This window comes from Leucoraja erinacea, chromosome 27, assembly GCF_028641065.1.
Source record: "Leucoraja erinacea ecotype New England chromosome 27, Leri_hhj_1, whole genome shotgun sequence".
Classification (NCBI taxonomy): Eukaryota; Metazoa; Chordata; class Chondrichthyes; order Rajiformes; family Rajidae; genus Leucoraja; species Leucoraja erinaceus.
In genome coordinates, this window is record NC_073403.1 from 25,389,520 (window position 1) to 25,403,054 (window position 13,535).

Below are 13,535 nucleotides of genomic sequence, written 5' to 3' on the forward strand. Positions count from 1 at the left end.
CCAGCACATCCTTCCTCAGGTATGGGGCCCATATATAAAGCATGATCACATGAACATCGTCTCTTATTAGGAAGCGTTGCCTGATGAAAATGCTCCGATGCTGTTGTACTTAATTACACTAATATCTGAGAGGATTCACACTTGTAAGTTTTTAGTTGTGTTAAATAATATTTGACTCCAGGTTTCCTTTCTCGGTGTAGGTTAATCCACGCGATGAGTTGATGGGAGGCTGGGGAAGAGGTGACTGCTGAAGGAATCAGACATCTCAGAGCGATTTATTCTCGGAGCAAACAGTTCACCGAGCAGAGATTCCAAGGAGGACTGAAAAATGATGCGCTGAAATAATGAGAACGTTTTTGTCTCTGTGAGGGAATGATGAACCCTGAGCTACCAGTTCAGAGGAGACACGAGCTTTTCTTGGTAAGCCAATTTATTTGAATGAGGGAGAGAATTAGAAGAGTTGAAAGCTCATTCATTTGCAATACAATGCATCTATTTCTCATGCCTGTGGACTTTGGCTCAATTAATTGCATTTTAGGAGATGATATACCAATGTGTGTCAGGACCTTTTGTTGCTGGTATCAGATTATCTTTAATGTGGTTATGAGGACATTATAGGGAATCAGGGGAAATTGTTGAGGGGGTGGGATCACTCTGTGAGCCAGCATGGACTCAATGACCAAAATCTCCTCCTTCTGTTGGGAAATGAAAGTTGACTCTTTACCCAGTCTGCTTGAAAAGCAGCAGATGCTGGAATCATCGGCAAAAGAGGTCTGAAGAAAGGTCCCAACCCAAAACGCTGACTGTCCCGAGCCAGAGCACGCAGTCACAGAGAGCACGTGCAAACTCCACACAGATAGCATCCGAGGTCAGGATCGAACCTGGATCTCTGGCACAGTGAGGCAGCAGCTGCTGAAGTCTCTATTGAGTGCTGTCTCCCACAAACAACGTGCTCTATAAATAGTGTAAGGTAGTCGTTTGCTAAGTATGTTACAAAAATCTGGATAAAGAATTGGTTCTGCTTTTGAATCAACAAGTTCATAAGAGTTAGGAGCAGAATGAGTTCATTCGGCCAATCAAGTCTACTCCACCATTCAATCATGGCTAATCTATCTTTCCCTCTCAACCCCATTCCCCTGCCTTATACCGATAACCCCTGACATCCATACTAGGTATGAGTATGTGTCCTTTTCATACTTAAATGAATCATCTGTGTGCTTGATGTATTGTGATAATGTGTGTGACATGTGCTGTGCAACTCTACAACAGTGGCTCATAGACCACCTACCGGTACTCTATAACTGATTAAGAAGGAAATGCAGATGCTGGAAAATCGAAGGTAGTTAGAAATGCTGGGGAAACTCAGCGGGTGAAGCAGCATCTACGGAGCGAAGGAAACTGATGATCTATAACTGATGATGAGGTTCGTCTAGAAAAAACAACTCAAGACTATTAGAGGGAAAAAAATGTTTCGAAGAAATAGCGTGCCACGGTGGCGCAGAGGTAGAGTTGCTGCCTTACAGCGCCAGAGACACAAGTTCGATCCTGACTACGGGCGCTGTCTATACGGACTTTGTACGCTCTCCCCATGACCTGTGTGGGTTTTCCCAGGGAACTCCGGTTTTCTCCCACACTCCAAAGACGTACAGGTTTGTAGACTGTTTCCGGGCTGTATCTCTGAACTAAACTAAGCTAAACTAAGAAACTCCAAACAGAAGCTTCTGCAGTTTAGTAACTGATGGCATTGAACACCGAACCTAAATGTTTCCCAGTCAGGGAAGAGAAATAGACTAGGATATTGGAGCTTTCAGACGTACACATTAACTCGACAAACTATTGTCTAGCACTCAGGCCGTGACAACTAAAATGGTGGCAGTAATCAGTTAGGGTCAGAGAGCTGTTGGTAGCAGGAGAAAGCACAGGAATTCAATCAGGAGAACTGAGAAAGGCAAAAAAAGATCGGCAAAAATGCTGGATTAACTCAACGAGACAGACAGCATCTCTGGATAGAAGGAATGGGTGATGTGTTAGGTCGAGACCCTTCTTCAGACTATTCAGAGTATATGGAAGAGAAGCCTTGAATGTAGGGGGATTATTCTTTAGGTGGAAACAGGACCAAAAAAGCGGCTCAAACTCAGGCAGGGATGGGCAGCCTACAAGTTTATAACTGTGAAGCAAATTCCTCACTGCGTACATGGAGAAAAAGGAAATGTTCTTAAAGCATTCTTAATAATAATTTGGAAGTTGATGATAATATAGTAAATATTGCAGATACGGTACACAGTGGTGCAGCGGTAGAGTTGCTGCCTTATAGCGACTCGGGTTTGATCCTGACTACAGGTGTTTTCTGTAAGGAGTGTATATGTTCTCCCTATGACCGTGTGTGCTTCCTCCGAATGCTCCGGTTTCTTCCCACATTCCAAAGACGTCCAAGTTTGTAGGTTAATTGGCTTCTGTAAAATTGTCCTGAGTGTGGAGGATAGAACTGTACAGCACAGACTCCGTGGGCCGAAGGGCCTGTTTCCACACTGTATTGCTAAACTAAACTAAAAAGTGAATGCTGTTATAACATGTTGGAGTAGTGCAGTATTTGAATTACCAGATATTCCTTGACTGATGGAGACCTTATAGGGGATGTGAAATTTAAATTGTTAACTGTTTGAAATTTGGGGGAAGAAGTGAAAAGATAGCAGCTAGTATACACAGAACTGTGATCCAGCCAAATCTCCAATGAGTTTGAGTTGAATTGAGTTTAGTTTATTGTCAGGTGTGCCCAGATACAGGGAAAAGCTTTGGTTATGTTCAATGACTATGTACAATTCTGTTCTCTGTGGCTGTTTATGTGAAGTTTGCATGTTCTCTCTGCGACTGCATACGTTTCTTTGAGGCAGTGGAGGCTAATTCACTGGATATGTTCAAGAGAGATTTGATATAGCTCTTAGGGCTAATGGAATCAAGGGATATGGGAAGAAAGCGGGAATGAGGTACTGATTTTGGATGCTCAGCCATGATCCCATTGGATGGCGGTGGTGGTTCAAAGGGCCGGATGGCCTACTCCTGCACCTAATTTCTATGTTTCTATGTTTCTAAAATCATCCATGTTTGCAAGTGAATTGTAGGCTAGAAATGCTAGGGGCGGGGGAGGGGGGGAAGGGGTGGTCAGGGCGTGATGCAAATAAAGGGAGAATTGGTTATTGGGAAAGTTAATGGAGGTATTTGATTGCTTTGTGAAAGCCCATATAGCCTCGATGGGTTGAAGTAGCCTTGTTCTGTGCATGGTTGTATGTTGTATATGGTTTTTCTGTCGGCAGAGATTGGCTCAGTGACATACTGCATTATTACTAATTTGGTAGCCTGACGGGAAGTCAAAGATATTTCATTCACTGAAGTGGTGCGGAAATTGCAGTGTTATTTCAATCTGCCACCAGCTGAAATTGTAGAGAGCTACAAGATTGGCGTGATGATTCAAGGAGCAAGAGATTCAGTTGGTGGCAACAGGCTGGGAATAAGTGAGCAATGACTCACATTTAAAGAATTAATGCCAAGTTTACAGCAAAAATATATCCCTTTAATCCACAAAATGAATGGAAATTATGTATTTGGAGAGAATATAGAATTATTGAAGTATAGACATAATTTTATCATAGAATTATAGAATCACACAGCGCAGAATTTGTCCCTTATACCCAACGCAAGTCCAATTATACCTCCTGTAAACTTTAGACAGACCTCTGCTTTTATCTTCCATGAAGAAAACTCATGGACTGAAAACGAAGGGTTAGGCTTGAGAAATAGCCTGATGAAATAGCTCTGACCTCCCTACCATTGAGGGGATCTATCGCAGTCACTGCCTCAAAAAGGCTGCCAGCATCATTAAGGTCCCGCACCATCCTGCCACTCACTCATCTCCCCGCTGCCTTCAGGTAGAAGGTACAGGAGCCTGAAATCTGCAACATCCAGGTTCAGAAATAGCCACTTCCCCACAGCCATCAGGCTATTAAACTCAACTCAAACAAAACTCTGAACATTAATAGCCCATTGCACTTTATCTGCTTATTTATGTGTGTATATGTATATTCATTGGTATACGGTCTACTATATTCTGTTGTGCTGAAGCAAAGCAAGAATTTCATTGTCCTATCTGGGACACATGACAAAAAACTCTCTTGAATATCTTGAATCTTGAATCGTGAACCTTGATGAAGGCTCTCTCAATATCTCAGCATTTCCCCACCAAATCTCCATGGATTGATGTCCTCCTCTCTCCACGCCCTCACTTCCTTCAACTAAACTTCAGGCCAATCACATGGGGTTGGGTTTTATGTGTCAGAAGGAACTGCATATACTGGTTTAAACCGAAGATAGGCACAAAAAGCTGGAGTCAGACAGCGTCTCTGGAGAAAAGGAATAGGTGACGTTTTGGGTCGAGACCCTTCTTCAGATTGAGAGTCAGGGGAAAGGGAAATGAGAGATGTAGACGGTGATATAGGGAGATATAGAACAAATGAACGAAAGACGGGTGCATGGATAGGACAAGTTTGGAGTGATATGGACCAAACGCAGGCAGGTGGGACTAGTGTAGCTGGGACATGTTGGCCGGTGTGGGCGAGTTGAGCTGAAGGGCACAGAGACTCTCAGTAATCAATTGGCCATGACTTTCCAATGACATATTTACCACAGCAATGAGTCTGACTGATGTGATATAATCTTGAAAGTTTATGCCATTTATGCAAATGTTGTCAACTTTCTATTCAAAATGCTAATAACTGTTGCACTTCAGTATTACAAGGGGGAAAATTGATGCTTAATAATTATCAGTTGATTAACATTTTCGGTGAAATCTGAAATAACAAACACACATGCAGGCAACCTTGGAATACATTACTTGAAGTGTAAGAATGATTGCTAGAAATATCATTACGCTTAAAAATGCAGAGGTTTCTTCAGACTCTGAAGAGCCAAAGGTTTAATATAAACTAAAGAAGCTTTGTGCATGAATGTCAATATTAGCTGTAAGCTTCAGCAACAAGTCACTGACTTTGTTGCCAGGACTTGAGGACATGATCTATAGGGAGAGGTTGAGCAGGCGAGGACTTTATTCTTTGGAGCACAGGTGGACGAGGGGTGATCTTACAGAGATGTACAAAATCATGAGTGGAATAGATTGGGTTAATGCATAGTCTTTTAACCAGAGCATGGGAATCGAGAACCAGAGGACCTAGGCTTAAGGTGAAGGGAGGAAAGATTTAATAGGAACCCGAGGGGCAACTTTTTAAAACAAAGGGTTATGTTCGGAACGATCTGCTGGGAGAGGTGGTTGACACAGGTGCTATCCACAACATTTAAGGAACATTTCAACTGGTACATGGATAGGATAGGTTTAGAGGGATATGGATCAAACGCAGGCAGGTGGGACTAGTGTAGATGGGGCATGTTGGTCGGTGTGGGCAAGTTGGGCCGCAGGACCTGTTTCCATGCTGGAATAGTGATAAATCACAGACTAATAGTGCTGTAAATGGGATAGGACCATACTCCATAAGACCTTTGTGTCTGAGATATTGCTTTCACCTGGGAGTGAGCTGTTTCAATTGATTGAATAATCTTCAGACATGGCAGCTAGTTTAAAATGTGCAACATTTTCACCCTTTGGGGAGATGATCCTTGTGTTCTGTTGTGTCACCTGGCAACCATCAAACTATTGTCTTTGGGCTCATCATTGGTTATGATGGAAACAGTTGGTCAAAATATTTTTTTCCCACTTAAAGTATGTGAATATGGACTGAAGTGCAAACAATTTCCATACACCAGCAATGATTCAGATGCTCTTTGTAGAGAACTTTGCTCAAAAACTTCCTCTTTCGAACATCTCTGAAGTAGTTCAAGTCATGAAGGAAAGCAACATTGTCATCATAGACCTCAGCTCCTGTTGGCTGTCCTGAACAGATGAATTGGTCCTGCAATTTGGGGGATTTTTTTAACTTGTTCACCCCATGTTTGCCAATCATGTTTTATGTTACTCTTTTGGATATACTATCTCCCTCAGATGGCTGTCATGCAGATTAACTCTTTACTTGGTGTAAAGGGGGCTTATTTAGGTTGTTTTTAGTTTAGAGATGGTGGGCCGTAGCGCAAATACAGGCCCTTTATGGCCCACCGAGTCCATGCTTCCCCACACATTAACACTATCCTAAACACACTAGGGACAAATTACACATAAAACAAGCCAATTAACCTACATACCTGTACGTATTTGGAGTGTGGGAGGAATCCGAAGATCTTGGAGAAAACCCATGCAGGTCACGGGGCGAACGTACAAACTCCGTACAGACAGCACCTGTAGTCGGTATCGAACCCGAGTCTCCGGCGCTGCAAGGGCTGTAGGACAACAACTCTACCGCTGCGCCACCATGCTATGTGTAGAGCGGAGGATGCCGTCCACTGTAAAATAAAAAAATCGAGGCTGTATTCTGGATTGCCAGTGGAAAGAATGGTCAACCAGGCAAAGTGGAGCCATAGCCCAGAAACAGGCATTCCCTTCAATGATAAATAGAATGGTGACGAGTGGTGGAAGAGGTGAAGCAAATGGATGGGTGGTGGATTTCTTGGATTTATAATAAGTGTTGTTCCCTTTCAACCCTTGCCACGATAGTCTGGCTCATCTTTGTATTACTTTAGTTCAGTTTAGAGATACAGTGTGGAAACCGGCCCTTCGACCCACTGAGTCCATGATCACCATCAGCCACCCATATTCTAGTTCTATGCCCTACTCACTAGGGGCAACTTACAGAAGCTAATTAACCGATCAACCTGCAAGTCTTTAGAATGTGGGAGGAAACTAAAGCACCCAGAGGCGGTCCTTCAGTCCAAGTCCAAGTGAGTTCCATTTATTGTTACATCCCCATCATGTCACAAACAAGGGATTCGTGAACTGGTCCAGCCATCAGTTAACTTAGTTTCCCATTTGTTGGTCCCTTTAATGTGTTTAGATTTAATATTCTCTGCCCATGGGCTAACTAACAAGGCAATATTAATGTTTAAGAAAGAACAGCACGTGCTGGAAAAATCGAAGGTGGACAAAAATGCTGGAGAAACGAAGCGGGCGAGGCAGCATCTATGGAGAGAAGGCCCCGAAACGTCGCCTATTCCTTTTCTCCATAGACGCTGCCTCACCCGCTGAGTTTCTCGGGCAATATTTATTGTCCTTCTCTGGTTTCACTGAGAGCATTAACACTCAAACATGTGGGGGCACAATTGAAATAACACACCAGTGAGTCAATTAATATAAATATTTTCTCATTTGTTGATCTCCAGACTCCAAAATGACCCAGCCTGTAGGCATACACTGTGTAAATATTAATTTGGCACGTACACAAGCTTAAAGGGCCTGTCCCACTAGGGCGCCATTTGCTCGTCACGCAGGTGGTGCGCGAGGATTTTGAGAATCTAAAAATCCTGGGGTGCCGCGCAGTACTACTCGTCGCTGCCTACGTCACCACGCGCCATGCGCCATGCGCGCGTTATGACGCACGCGTCATTCGTCGTGACGTGTAAATGATGTCGCGTAATGCCGCGCAAATGACGCCCAAGTGAGACAGGCCCTTAAAGATTTATCTCACACTTACAAACTAATGGAAATAATAAATGGTTCAATGGTTCTCTATTGTCACGTATGGACCGCACAGTGAAATTCTTGCACCCATCGTCATATTTTGGTGCCATGTGCAGAAGAGAGTCCAAACGCCAGTCCACATGCTGGGTGGATTGGAATGCTCCTGATCCAGGCAAACCCAGGTCAACCGCGGGCTGCTGCATATAATCAGTACAGTTTAGAGACACAGCATGGAAACAGGCCCTTTGGCCCATCAAGTCTATGATGACCATTGATCATTCGTTCACGCCGCTTCTATGTTATCCCACTTTCTCATCCTCTCTCTATACGGTAAGGGTAATTAACAGAGACCAATTAACCTGCTAACCCACACGTCTTTGGGATGTGGGAGGAAACCGGAGCACCCGGAGGAAATCCACGCAGTCACAGGAAGAACGTGCAAACTCCACACAGGCTGCACATGAGGTCAGGATTGGGTCTCCGGTGCTGCAAGGCAGCAGCTCAACCAGCTGCGCCACAGTGCCACCCTTAGATCTGTCATGTTTTACATGCTTATTTAAAAAACCTAAATAATATGAGCCTGATTCTAACCGTAGTTTAATGCTGCCCGAATAATGGATTTATGGATCATTATTTGTATGCTCAAAGACTTCTCTCGAAAAGATGATTTCCCTTTATTCGTACTTGCATTTCACATTTCGTCTGAGGTAGATAATTATGCTTGATATTTCTAATAAGCAGGTGGCATAGTTTATAATCAGGGTTTTTCAAATTATCAAAATTGTTTACAGATCATTTTCCTTCTCTCTAATAACCTGCACAATTTAAAAATGATTAATGCCTCATCAAATATGACACTTCGATTTATTCTCTTTAATGCTCACGTCTCATCAAAGTAACTATTTCTCGTTCCCCTAGACTGCACAAGTAAGCTACATGTTGAACAGGACATGTACAATTACATTAAATAATGGTGATCAACTTCACTGCTGTTAAACGCACATGTTAGACTGTTCAGACTAATTCCATCTAAACTTTTCCAAATTTGCTGCCGTGATTACAATCAAAGCTTCCAGGGTAAATAATTTATTTTCTTGTTGTGCTTCAGACTATTTTTTTCGCTCTTTTAAAACGATTATATCCAGTAACCTTTTGAAAGCTGCTAATGATTATACTTCCACCACAATTTCATGCACTGCATTCCGATCATTATCATTAATATTCGAACAAGATCAGCCTATTCTAAATTGGTGTTACCGCACCTCCTAACCTTTCTCCCTTCTCACCCCCCTCCCCCCCCACCTCCCCAGCTTTGATCCTGCATCAAATTTTATGTTGATTCCTCTCGTTACCAATTGCCATGGAAAGGAAAAATATATCTGATATATATCTGAATATTGTTAATATTCCCTCGATGTTCTCTGTTCTAATGAGAGCAATCTCTTTTACTTCCTCTCTACATCACCGAGGATCAGCGCAGGTTGTACATTCCCCACAATTTAACCTCGGGGCAAGCTCTTCATGCTTCACAAGTACATTCCGATACAGAGCAAGAAACAGTGACCTGAGGGCAGGTGACCGATAACCTGGTCAAAGAAGTGAATCATTATTGTGCCTCACCTGGGCTCGTACCAATTTCTTCTCTCTCCCTGCCCTCCCACTTACATTCTTTCACAATTCGCAACTCCTTCGATCCTTTTGCTTCACACCTTCTGTCTGTTCATCTCTGGCCTCTGTCCACCATCTGCCTATCAAAAAAACACCCTCTTACCTATATCAACCTGTTATTTGCCAGGCTTTGTCCAGGCCCTCCTCTCTTCCAACTTTCTTTTCAAACCCATTCACCCCGCCCTCCACCATCTGTCCATTGAAGGGTCCCGATCCGAAACGTTATCTATCCATGTTCTCCAGAGATGCTATCCCAAGTGTGTGCTAGATAATGTTAATGTGCAGGGATCGCTGGTTGGCTCAGACCTGGTAGGCCGAAAGGCCTGTTTCTGCGCTGTAACTCTAAACTCTAAACTTGTTTTCCTTTGGACCATTAAAAATTGGTACTCTATAAACTTCTGTGTCGGAAAGAACTGCGGATGCTGGTTTAAACCAAAGATAGACACAAAATGCTGCAGTAACTCAGCGGGTCAGGCAGCAACTCTGGAGAGAAAGAAAGGGTGATGTTTCTTCAGAAGTCTCTCGTCCCGAAACATCGCCCATTCCTTCTCTCCAGAGATGCTGCCTGTCCCGCTGAGTTACTCCAACATTTTGTCTCTATGAACTTCTGACAGTGTGATTGAAAGAAGGGGTAACTTGAAATTTTATTTTATTTGTTCTTGTCCTGAAAATAGTAAATAAATAAAACCGATGACTTAGCCCCTGAAAGATGTCTGGGAAACGAGCAGCTGAGGGAGGGGTAGTGAAGATGGAGGTTATGTGTGAGGATTGTTTTCTGCTCTGGGACTGAAGAGGATAGGCTGTGGTTGACCTAATTAATTTTGCAGAGAAGTCTTGCAGTCAGCTGAGACTAAGTGAGTTCATCGCATTCATCACGGCTGCATTCAGCCCCTGCGGTAAGAGAAATCTATTGTCGTTCAGTCCTTGCGGAATCCATTCAGTCTTAAACATATCTATGTCTTGCCAGCCACAAAGCAGACTGCTTTTAAAATGCCGGACTGAATTGCTGGAGTTTGGCTTTAGTGTGCTTGCACTGTCGGAGAGGAAGCCACACACTCTACCATGACAGGATTGACATTGAGTCATAGACATGTCGATGTCATTGTAAAGCAGCACTCAGCTCTTTTCAGAATCGGTGCAGGTAGAATTTCACTGACACGAGATTACACTAAATTTAGAGGATCCTTTCACAGAAATAGCATTGTCCTGTTACTTCTATGAAAAAGAATTCTGAAAGTGCAGGTGATAAGTAATGCAGGGAGCGTAATCAAAGATAATTCATTTCCTCCCCGGAGTGTACTGTAGGTGACGGCTCAAAATGGATACGTCAGAACACCATTTGCAACTAACGGTAGTTCCCAGTTTTAAGGTTGTAAAACTGAACAAAGCAAATTCGAAACTCCCGGGATGGGAGATGGTTTTGAGAAAGTGTTGTGAATCTGTGGAATTCTCTGCCACAGAAGGCAGAGGAGGCCAATTCACTGGATGTTTTCAAGAGAGAGTTAGATATGGCTCTTAGGGCTAACGGAATCAAGGGATATGGGGAGAAAGCAGGAGCAGGATACTGATTTTGGATGATCAACCAGGATCATATTGAATGGCGGTGCTGGCTCGAAGGGCCGAATGGCCTACTCCTGTACCTATTTTCTACGTTTCTATGAAATGTAAAAAAGACACAAAGAGTCAAAGATCGCAAGTCAGCTGATCAGGCAGAATCTCTGGAGAACATGGGTAGGTGACGCTTCGGGTTGGGGCCCTTCTTCAAACTGACCATGAACCCACAGATGAACACCAGGCCACCATCTCCCAGACTGTTTCCGAACTTATCACTTCTGGTCATCTCCGTTCCACAGTCTGAAGAACGGCCATGACCCGAAATGTCACCCACCCATGTTCTTCAAGGATAATGTAATAAAAAGGGACTGTTGATGTTGGTTTATACCAAAGATAGACACAAAATGCTGGAGAAACTCAGCGGGCCAGGCAGCATCTCAGGGGAACATGGATAGGTAATGTTTTGGGTCGGGACTCTTCTTCAGACTGTTTGGAGCAGGGAGAGTGGGGGAAAAACTGGAAGCAAAAGAAAAATTAGGACAAATCACAGGTGGCAACAGATGACCTGAAGCAATGAGGTTCCCTGATAGGTCGATTCTCCAGTGATGCTGCCTGACCCGTTGAGTTACTCCAACACTTTGTGTCTTTTATGTAATTAAAAAAAACATTGCCCAGAATTGAAATAATTAATATAGAGTTTACAAACAAATGCTTATCACGACAAGAAAAGTGATCTATCTTTGGCCAATGAGAAGCTACGGTTGTGTCGGCTCAAAGGAAAATATAATTTTACCAAGAGCATAAACCTGAAGATTGTAAATATTTCAGAAAGTAACTATGGAGGAGTAGAGTATTTGATGAGAAAAAGCAAAATTGAATACAAGACACATCGTGAGAGGGACATCATATTAAACTGTAAAAGCAAAGAGAGATATGTGAAAATGAAATGATTAGAAAATGTTATTGTTTGTCTTCTACAAACTAAGACAAGAGCAATGACATTGGGAAATAAGACCAAAAAAGGTGATGCTAGTCTTAGCAAAGGAAGACGCAATTGATGGATGGACTCATTTGATAAATTCATGTGATAGGAACAGAATTAGGCCATTCAGCCTCACAAGTCTGCTCCTTCATTCAATCATGGCTGATCTATCTTTCCCTCTTAACCCCATTCTCCTGCCTTCTCTCCACAACCCCTGACATCTGTACTAATCAAGAATCTATGTATCTCTGCCTTAAAAATATCCATTGATTTCACTTCCACAGCCATCTGTGGCAATGAATTCCACAGATTCATCACCCTCTGACTAAAGAAATGCCTTCTCACCTCCTTCCTAAAGGAACGTCCTTTAATTTTGAGGCTATGACCTCTGGTCCAAGACTCTCCCACTAGTGGAAACATCCTCTCCACATCCACTCTATCCAGGCCTTTCACTATTCGGTAAATTTCAACGAGGTCCCCCTCATCTTTCGAAACTCCAACGAATAGAGGCCAGTGCTGTCAAATGCTCAACGTCAAATGCTCAACGTTTGTTAGATCCCGCAGATTCAAAGTGATGCCTGAAGCCTGGAGAATAGCAAAGTTAATTGCAATGTTGAAAAAACAGATGAAGTGATTGTCCTCATAATAATGGACCGGTCACTTTAAACTTGGTGTTGGGGAAATTTCTCCAAACATTAATCCAAAGAGAAGTTACAATTGCTTGGACAAGTGTGGATTGATTAGAGACAGCATGAATTTATTAAAGGGAAATTTGTCGGGCTGTCTTTTGAGAGAGGGTCAATGATGTGGTTTATATGGCGATTGATGAAACTCCACGTAAAGCAATTCATCATCAATGAAGCATATGGACTTGAGGGGGTGAGAGCAGCAGGGATAAAACACTAACTAAATAACAGGAAGCAGCAACACACTGTAGGATTATTTTTTTAATTTGGAGGGACTGATAAAGTGGAGTTTAGTTTAGTTTACTTTAGAATTGTATAGAGATACAGCGCGGAAACAGGCCCTTCGGCCCACTGAGTCTGCCCGACCAGCGATCCCCGCACATTATGACCATTGTACACTAGGGACAATTATTACCTTTCTACCAAGCCATTTAACCTACAAACCTGTACGTCCTTGGAGTGTGGGAGGAAACCAATGTTCTCAGAGAAAACCCACGCAGGTAACAAGGTGAACATACAAACTCTATACAGACAAGCACCGTAGTCAGGATTGAACCCGGGTCTCTGGCGCTGGAAGCACTGTAGGACAGCACCTCTACTGCTGCACCACCATGCCGCCCCATCAAGATGTGTTTCTTAAAACTGCTTTTCTTTGTATATCAATGAGTTACAAAGCGCCATATCCACAAATAACACAAATAATGAAATATGACGAGGATAGTAATAGACTTCAAGGAGATGTCGACAAGCTTGCGGAATGGGCAGATTTGTGGCAAATAAAATTTAATACGGAGAAATTTAAGTGTTACATTCTGGTAGGAAGAATGTGATGAGACAATGTAAACTACAAGGCACATTATAAATGGGATGGAAGAACAGAGTGATCTCGGGGGTAAAAGGTCATGGTTCGTTGAAAGTGGCAGGACAGGAGGAAAAAGTCACCTTGAATCCTGTGTTTAGAGCAAACCTTTATAAAACACTGGTTCGGATACAACTGGATTATTGCTCCCACATTCGAGTGCGTTGTTTTTGGAAA